Source organism: Marmota marmota, unplaced genomic scaffold, assembly GCF_001458135.2.
Source record: "Marmota marmota marmota unplaced genomic scaffold, marMar, whole genome shotgun sequence".
NCBI classification, from domain to species: Eukaryota; Metazoa; Chordata; class Mammalia; order Rodentia; family Sciuridae; genus Marmota; species Marmota marmota.
The window spans coordinates 246,031-256,173 of record NW_026000052.1 but is presented as its reverse complement, the minus strand read 5'-3'; the positions used below and the strand labels follow the sequence as shown (position 1 = coordinate 256,173).

General features: G+C 44.8%; 1 pseudogene; it reads right to left on the bottom strand.

Moving 5' to 3' along the window:
* Positions 1 to 1,585: 1,585 nt before the first annotated feature.
* On the bottom strand, positions 1,586 to 10,143 carry LOC107159100 (annotated as a pseudogene).

The window sequence follows — 10,143 nt, the reverse complement described above, 5'->3', positions numbered from 1 at the left end:
GACTGTGTTAGGAATTATGGTGAGCCACAGAGTTGGAAAATGAGAAAAATGGGACACAGATTTTTCTCTGTTTCCATTAGTAGGATTTCTAGAGGGGGGACTGTTATGTTGGTGTGAGGCCTTGCCATTCTGGTAGAGGACATGATGAACCTGAATCCTCACTCATGGTCCCTTGGTCTACTGGCTGCACTAATTGTTCTTTATCTATTTTGCTCTTTCCTTTGCTTTCCCCCAACCTCTCATTGTAGAATTTATTTCTTTAGAACTAATTCTTGCCAAGTGTGGTGGCTTATGCCTGTAACCCCAGTGGCTCAGGACACTAAGGCAGGAGAATTGTGAATTCAAAGCCAGCCTCAGCAATGGCAAGGCCATAAGCAACTTAGTGCCTTTAGATAAATTACAATTCAGTGCCTCTAAATAAAATACAAAATAGGGCTGGGGATATGGCTCAGTGGTTGAGTCTGCTGAGTTCAATACCAAAAATATAAAAGAATTAATTGTATATCTCCACATCCTATTTTTGTCTCTACTATAGCACTTTCCTCTGTATTCCCCTTCATACCACAATTTTCAAAATTTTGTCTCTAACATAAAACTTCCTCTGTATTTCCCTTCTTATCACCAAATAGAGCCAAATTTGCAATCTTGATTTCACCCCATTTCCAAATTTTTAGCTCAGAGTCATCCCTATTTTTACGATAAAAAGCTCATTTTTTCCATTTGCTTATTTAAAATTAGTCAGTCACTATATCTCCCTAATCACTCTACCTACTTTTGCACCTTAATTTCTCTGTTATACTTATGATACTCCAACATAATTTGCATGTCTATCTCTGACCTAACCATGTATTTATCTCCTAAAATCATTTTTTAGTGATTCAATAATTTATTCCTCTAAAAAAGTGTGTAAAATTATATAGCTCTCATCCAGAAGTTATATATGAATGACATTTAAAATGAAGGCCTTTTATTATTGTTTCTTTTTTATCAAAGTCTTTTAGTGCACTGTACCAGCTCTATACTATAGTTTTTTTTTTAATGAACTTCACATATTTTTGTATTCTTTGAAATTGTTTGCTATATATGAAAGAAGCTCACTGCAAAATGCTTCAAGGAAAAAAGAAAACAAAGGAAATTCTGAACTTCCCATAAATGTACACCTTTTACATTTAAAAAAGTTTCTGAAATATACATATAAGCATGCTGGACAATCCCACCCTTCTCCCCTTCCCACTGCCCCTTTTTAGTTCAAAACATGGTTAAGAGTTCTGATTTCTACAGAATTTCCAAAATTAAAAAATAAAATAAAATAAAATGACTTTTCACTCCGTAGCGAATCCAGGGCTTGTACATTTCATATTAATTCAGTAAAAAAAAACTCACAAGTAAAATAGTGCATATTTAAGGCAAATATTGTACAGACTTTTTCACACAGAAGTAAGTAATAAGATTTTAAAAAAATCTATTGCCATTCATTTATTTTTGCACAAAAATGTATAAATATGTCACCAGCTTTTTTTAACTTAAAAAGCTTACATAATTAAAAGAAACCAGATGAAAACTACCCTTTACTGTCTTTTAAAAATTTTTGTCATTTTTTTTTTCTGCTTAGAATCGGGTTTCTAGGGAAGAAAAGCCCCTGCATGAAAAACAGCCCATTAAAAAAATTCAAAGTTCTGATTAATTCTGGGAAAAAAGCAACCCCAAAGTGGTAAAAGATTACAATTATCTACTTTAAAATGTGTCTTCTCACCAAGATAATTTTATACAAGTTTAAAATCTTCATCATCTTATGCTCTTCAAAAGGCCTTGAGAATTTTCCTTTCTGATTAAGAAAAAACAGCACTGCAATATTTTCAGTCAATTTTACACTATACACATTAGATACAAATGGTTTGATATATCAGATTTTTTTAACCTATTCATTGTGAAGGTCTACCCCTCCCCCCTTCAATTGGTGGCACAGAGAACAAAATTCTCCATTTACAAATTATTTCTCTGCTTTCACATTCCCATCACAAAACTTTTTTAATATAATGTTTGAAATGTTAAATTATTTCAAGAAAAATACTTTTATAAAATCATATCAATTATTACATTTTTTCCTTTTTTTGTTAATAATCGGGACATGGAAGTCTCCTGGAAGAACTTTTAAAATCTGCATGATTCTCTCCACAGATGAAAAGAGCTCAAGCCCTTGTCAAAGTGGCTCCAGGAGGCCGGTCCATGCCCGCTACCAGCCTCAGACAGAAACACACAGCAACACAAGGGTTAGAAACAAGGTCTCAAATACAACCCTCTGGGCCTGGAAAGAGGAGTCATAAAATACTTCCATTAGCCATTAATGCTTTAAAAAGCATTTTTTTTTAAAAAAGTCCCACCATGAAGGTTCAACTTCAAGTACTAATTTAATGGTTAAGTTGTAATAGTTCTTTGAAATAATATTCCTATGGTCCAGAAAATATTCACCATATTTATAACTGATTTTATGAGCAAACACTTTCCACTGTGATATGTACATGAGTCCCTTTTGCTCTTATGAGAGGAGAGAACTGGTTTTTGATAAGAATTCACTAGAAAATATATTTCCATTATGACTATACAAAACTAGTTAAGGTACTTGCCTCCACGGCTCTGGACTGAGCTCGACTGCCTTGGTATGAAACCGTCATCCTTCACACAATGCGGGCCGCACTGAGCATGGCAGAACTCCTAAAACCCAGTGTGTTCTTATCAAGATCTACTGCTGGGTGGTCTTGAACACATGACGTTTTAGGCATGATCTCCCAGATTTTTTTTTCCCACTCTTTTTCTGGCTTCTAGGACAGAGGTATGTAGTCAAAGAATCCTATGGTGGATCTGAGTTGGGTTTCAGCTACTGTACCTGGTCCTCAACAATCAAAAAGTGAAAAGAAAGTTACAAAAACATAGGACAAAACAACTTCAAATAAATGAAATGAAGCAGTCTCCAGGCCTTTTGAATCTACACACAGATATGAAGTCAACTAAAGCATTCATGCCAATCCGGATGGGAGCGTTTGGGAGTCGGAGCCTCCGGTATGAAGTCATGTACTTGAGCTGGTTATATTTAAAAAGTCCCAGAGAATGGAGTTCAGCTAACCCACAGGCCATACACCAGAAACAAGAGGACTTCATCCAAAGGGCTCTGTGGATCTCATCTTTAAACAGAAGCTGAAAACACACACTCTTATGCAAAAGGACACTGTCTCTTCTGTTTCCCTCTTAAAAGCCACCAGCAACAACTACTTCCTGTGGACCAGTGGCTGGGGGGGTGCTGCCCACACCACACACTGGCTGAGGGTCACTGTTTATGGAAGTCCCCAGGTCCATGAGAGAAGTGCCAAGGAGTCGCTGTGGTCATGAGCACTGCAGAATGAACATGTGCCTGCTGAGGGCTTCACAGTGCGGGACTGTGGAGACTGGTCTGAAGAAAAGAATAGCAGGTTCCTCACACAGAGGCTGCGGGAGAAGGACCTGAGCCAGAGAGAACAAGTGCTTTCCGGTTAAAGTATACTCATGATGGCCTTCTACAGCTGAGTGAGCACCACAAGTGGACGGGAAGACAGGAATCCTGGGTGGCTGGATGGCACAGGAGGCACAACAGTGCGTTGTAGTGCTCCAAAACAAACCTTAAAACATCGGATGTGCTCTTGGAGTCCAGAGGCTGTGGAACCTGTTGAGAATTCCTGGCAGGGAGAAGTTCCTCCGACTGTGCTACAGAGATGTGGTGATGAAGTGAAGCCTTTAGGAAGAGAGGGCACTGGTTCTGAGTCTGGGGACCTGATGACCAAAAACCACTGGGAGAGATTCTCAGCTTTGGCAGTTGACACAAAATACCCAAGGGCCAAGGGCTGCTGCTTGAGCCCCTCTGGTGCCTCTCTTGAGAGAAGACGCTCGCCCTGGCTCAGACTGTGCTGCAAGTGAGAGCCCACACCAATTCCAGAAGGAGAGCCTGGGGAGGAGCTGGGAGAGGAATGCAGGTTCCCAGTCATTAATACGCCAATGTCATTGTCCATATCATCTGGAAATGGAAGGTCAACAAACATATCATCATTGTTAGGGCTGAACCCATCCTCGTTGGGATGGTTGATGATGTTGGGAACACGAGGATGTACAAGATGCGTCTTGAGGGGTGTACAGCTGATAAGACTACAGGTTCAGTGCAGTACTTCAGCCAAAAACAGAGCCCATTGTGACAGCGTCTGGCATCACTACAAAGGACCCCTGGGGCTCCATGGGGGGCTCCACATATCCAGCACACATCCTTGAGCTGTTTGCTGATTGTCTGTAGTGAACATTCCAAGGAGGATACTCCAATCTTTAAGCTACCCATGGCCAAGATGCCCAAGTGTCCCAATCACAACTCTCCAGGGCAGTGATAACATTTGCACAATGCCTATGCACCTTCCCACAGTTTCTGAAGTCCAATCTTGCGTGCAGATACTTTACTCTTCTGTGACCTATTTGGTAAAGCAATATTCACAATGCAAGTCTCTAATAACGCCCCATGGAGGTCAGTGCAGGAAGCCAAGAGCCAGTGCTTTTCATGGGATAGACAATAGCCCACAAAGAGCACATTGTACTTCTGGCTGGCCTCACCAAAGTTCTGTCCAAGCTCTTTCTGCTTTGATTTGTCTTTGATTGGGCACAATATAAAAGGAGGGGAGTAAAGCTGGATTGGGCTGGGCTGTTCAGGGTTCTTGAGAGTCATCTCAGTGCTGGCTGCAGGTCCGAATCCTGTGAGGGATTTAATGTGGATCTGTGTGGGCAGATGTCACCTGCACTGGCAGTACACTGAAAAATGCCATGGACTTCAAATATTGACTGTAGAAAACTTGTTCATTCTTCACTGTCTGAAGCATGTACTGGCAAGGCACAATCTGGAGAAAGAATTTCTCATATGCTCAGGTAAATTATCCAGCATTTCTGTGCAGCAGCACATCAAACTCAAGAGCCAGAAGTTTCCAGAAGTGGAGTCTTCCTCTGCAGTGTAGGTGAACGGGTCCACCATGTAAATGACAACAGCAGGAGGGTAGGCTTGGCTGTCTGCATAGTCAGGCTCTGTGGGAGTTCCTATTCTCTCCCTTTCTGTAGCACTTTCTTATCCATCCTGCACGCACGGGCTGGGAGAAATTCTGCCCAAGCTCAGTGTCTCCACCACAGCCCAGGTTCCCTTGGGTTCTGTCCGTGGCACTGCCCCCAACACTGGGGTTCTGCCCTCTAACACTACCGCTGAGTCCTGAGGAAGAGGTAGTGCTCATCTGGTTAATACACAGAGCAGAAGCAGATGACGAGACTGGGGGCACAGAGGAACCAGATGTGGAAGTGCTTGTTGGGGGGTTTGTAGAACCACCAGTAGAGGTGGGATTGAATGCACTGCCAGCTGGGGGAACTGCTGATCCTGAATTTGAAGCTAAAGGCCTAGCATTTCCAGGTGGAGCTTGTCCCTGTGTTGCTGCTGGTGAGGTCTGGTATTTAGGTAGTATCAACAGGCTGCTGTCCAGCTGCAGAGAGGCAAAATTAGGTGCTAGGTGATACTGGCAAACTTGTGCATAAAGTCTGAGTCTGGAATGATTGTCATTGTCCTCACTGCTCCAAGGCTGGTTAAACCATTTGCTCACAAGCTCATCTGTCAGCTTCTGTGCCATGGTCTTTCCCACACGCATGATGCCATCACATAGCACTTTGCAGATGAGCTTGTGCTGCCCAAGCCTACACATCTTTTTTTTTTTTTTAAAGAGAGAGAGAGAGAGAGAGAGAGAGAGAGAGAGAGAGAGAGAATTTTAATATTTACTTTTTAGTTTTCGGCGGACACAACATCTTTGTTTGTATGTGCTGCTGAGGATCGAACCCGGGCTGCACGCATGCCAGGCGAGCGCGCTACCGCTTGAGCCACATCCGCAGCCCAACCTACACATCTTATATACAGCACTCAAGTCCCTGAAGAAAGTTTTGGCTCCTTCTAGCAAGGCCTCATTTTCTGGACACACCACATATAGGCAACATCACGGTGGCCCCCACATGGGTCCAACAACAGCCTTTCCCAAAAGGGCAAGGAGAATGGCGAGATGGTCAGGAGGTCCTTGTCATAGCCTACTAGCAGGGTAGGGATGGGTGACAGCTCAGGAGATTCTTCTGAACTGTAGGTTCCACGTCCCGTCATCTTGTGGAACTGCTGCCAGGTGAGTGGTCCCTGCATGTGCCGGATGTTCTCCCAGGTCCTTCCCGTGCGCTTCTTTTGGATGACATCTTGGAGAAAGGGCTGCAGAGACAACAGCATGTGGACCACATCCTGAGAGGAGAGCATGCTGACATCTAGCACATTGCTGTGAGGCCAAGAGTGCACAGTGGCACTTCTCACCAGAGCTTCATCCACTTTCCCACCAGTGGGATTATCCACTACTGCCGTCCCTGCTCCAGTGCATCAAAGCACTCTGTCCAGTAAACATTGTTGTCTGCCTATACCCGGCCATAACTCCAGCTGATACAGGGAAGAGTTTGGTGACTGTTAGAGGAAATACAGTCCAGGAAATTCAGAGAAGCAAAAGGTTGTGTATGTCGATTCTGAAGGAGAAGAAGAAGGCTTCTGGGTGTCTCCTGGGATTTTCTGGCTCCCTCCATCTGAGGAAGAAACTTGGTCTGACACATCATTAAGCACCTCTCTGCAGCCTGACCAATATCAGAATTCTTCCCCCAAATATCCAACTCATCTTCAAGGAAGAGTCCCGAATTGTAGCCAAGTTTGCGGTTCATAATCGCACTAAACCCACAGGTGCAGATGTACTGGTCCTCATTGGAAGAATCGGGGATGTAGAGGCCAACATCTGCCCCTTTGATGTTCATGTTGCAGGCACAGATGCAACAGCTGTCAAAGTTTCTGTCTTTAAGGATATTAATCACAGAATCTGAGAGAATCAGGTTACATAACGACTGTGGGCCTCAGGAATTGGCTGCATGGTGGCAGGCTCCACAAAGTTAAGGCCCGTGTGGTAGAGGGGGTAGAGGCTGGTGACCCCTGATCAGGGCTGTAATATTTACAGACCCTTGACCACTGGCAGCCCCCAACTCTGGGAGGTCTTGGGGTTCTGGGGGTTTGTGGTGTGGGGACAGAAAATCGAGGGGTCACTGGAGATGGGAGGACTCCTGCCCCACTTTGCTGGCTGGGGCAGTGCTGCTCAGCGTCTTCAGCGTGTTCATCTGTGGTGGTTTTCAGATGATCTGGATCTTCTAGGCTCCCAACACTAAGCACATTACTGTAGCCATCCCTAATGACAGTGGCTGCAGTTGTTCAATTTTAGGAGGAATTACCCACGAAGGCCAAAACAGACAGGCATCAGGTGTCTTCAGAGGTAGCAGGCAATGGCTCGGCAACATCTTCAGTGGAGCAAACATGGAAGATCCCACAAAAGGCTGAAAGGGTGGAACTCTGTGCACATATGAAAAGTCGTTTATTTCCTCTGGTTTGGGACTTCCTAATCCATCTTCTACTTCCATTTTTAATTCTGTGAGGTGTGTTGAAACTCTACTGACCACAGGACTCTCCATCATGCATAATGCTGACACTGCCTCTGAACTGATCCCATCTTTATAATTCATCACAGAAGAAAATGCAGGATGCTGTTCCAAAGATGGAGGGGTGGGGAGCATCCTTTGCAAGTCTGCAACTGTTGGTGGGTATGGAACAGCAGCTCTTCACCCTTCCCAAGAGGTTGATCTTCTGTTCCAACCATAGGCATTTTTGATGAGCGTAGTGCAGGTGATACAGCCCCAAGTTCGTCATCATCAGAATTATCAAAGATGTTGTCTAAGTCATGCAGGGAAGGTGCCAAATCTGTCACCTGCATAAGGCTACTGGAGCCAGCTCTGCCAGCTGCATTATCCTGCCGGACATCTGTTTTAGTAGCAGAACTGGAAATAGACATGGCATTTTTCCCATCAGGCACCAGTGGAATGACCTGGTGTAGTGATATCCTTGGTACCAAATCCATACTCTGACTTATTTTTTTTTTTCCAGGGAATCCTTATCTGTCCCTTGTTTGCATTTCTTATTTGCTGTGAAGATGTATTTTATGTTGCCATCTTCAAAGGTACAGGGGTCATTGACTTCTCCCAAACCGCCTCCAGGTTGCTGTGACAGAGGCAACGGGTCAAGGAAGTGGAGTGACTGCATCTGGGGCTGCTTGTCTTGCCAGATTTTAAACCACTTGTTAGGTTGTGCAAAGAGTCTTTGCAATGCAGTGCTCTCTGAGTTCACTTCCATTTTGGCATCACATCTCTCACCCTGGAGCTCTGGTGGCCTGGGAGATGAAAACAATGCCACCATTTATCTGATGACTCTGGGTTTGAGAGCTTAATCCCACAATATAAGGCTATCTCGCTGACCTCTGCCATTAGAGGCAGTCTTTGGCCTACGAGGACAGTTTTGTCATCTAAAGTAGACAACTGTGAAGTTCTAGCCCATTTCCATAGAGGGCTGGATTCACAGGGACAGACGGTGGGTCAAAACTTTGTTTCCTGACCTCATGGCTGAGGGCCGAGTGTTGGTAGCAGAGGGGAAATAGGAGAATGAGGTGAATCCATAGGATTCAGATTCATTTTCTTGCTTGTATTTCCGGAAGGCACGAACATTTGCTTATCATACTTCCAACTGCTAGACATCTCTAAGGAGGAGTCCATCCATGCCAACCCTAGCTTCTGTCCTGGTGTATCCTGTTTCATGCATAACTCTTAGCCACAGAGAGCCTATGATGAAATGGTATCAAGAGTCTCTTTTGCAACTTATCTCCTTTTTCTTGTCTTTCCGTTATTTTGTGCGTAGAAGAAGCAGGAGGTGGTAAAGATGAAGATGATGATGGTCCTGCACTGTACCCTGGTTGAGGCATTGTGGGAGGTCAACTGGGTCCTACTGCACACGATTTAAAAGTTTATGCCTGGAACAAGAATAGCTGACTCTCTGGGTTGGATCCACAAAATCCGAGGTAGCAGGGTTGTTAGCAGGCTCTTCTTCAAGAGTTGGAGTTGACATTTGGCTCCTCTTGGACTGGGTTCTGTTGAGGATGCATTCCTTCCAGACTCCATGAACCATATGATTGTGGAGTTTTGAAGGAATCTTCCCCGATCTCTTTGGACTGTGCGTAGTTACCATCCCCCGGTCTTGGGAACCCAGATGACTGGTAGCACTCTGCATATCTCCACTCCTGTGACAGCCTGCTCTGGAGAGGTGGGAGGGGTCAGAGGCATCCCCCAGTTACTTGGGTCCTTCACCCTACCAAGTCCCGGCTGTCCAACTGTAATATGGCCTCCAGCAGTGGCAACACTGTGAGGAACTGGGATGTCATTCTCAGAGATCAATACAAAATCTGAAGGGTAGACCATCCGAACACCACCACCAATCACTTTGGCTGCCACGGGGAAATGATCATCATATCCCAACTCTTCTTCCCCTTTCAACTCCTCTTTCTTTTTTTAGCACCATTGGGTAGAAATATTGCCATTCCTCAATCAACTTGCAGGTGGCTGGGTCTGACATTTCATATGCTCGGCCTGTTAGTGTGCCATTTAAGCCACACGGACTCACCAGTACTTGAAATGGTGCAGGTGGAGACTGAGCCATGTGTGTATGTTCCTCTCGGATCAAATAAATTGGCTGGTGTTGGGCAATCTCACACTTGTGCATACATTACTTTCTCCAAGGACAAATGTTCACTTTGTTGACTGGCTGGCTTTTCGTCCTTCTCATAGGGCCCAACAAACCACTTCCCAATCCTGACGAAGTTCCTATCCATTAGGCACCTTTCTAAGAGATGCTGGATGGTTTCAAGAGCAGCGCCCTACATTCATAGGAAGGCCATTTCTCAGAGTCCTTCTTCCACAAACTGCAGTTCAGGATGCATCACACCCACCCGGTCCAGCACATCCGTCCTTCTTTGCAGTCTGGTCTGACACACGACGCCATCGGATGAGGACGAACCGTTCACAAGCCTGGGTCATCTCGGGCTGGGGCTGAAATCAGGTGGCCACAGTCCCCAAGCCCTCCCAAACCGTGCCTGCGCCACTTAATCCCTGCGAGTTCAGCCAGGAGAAGAGGTCGGAGGGACGACCCTCCAAGCCGCCCCATTGGCC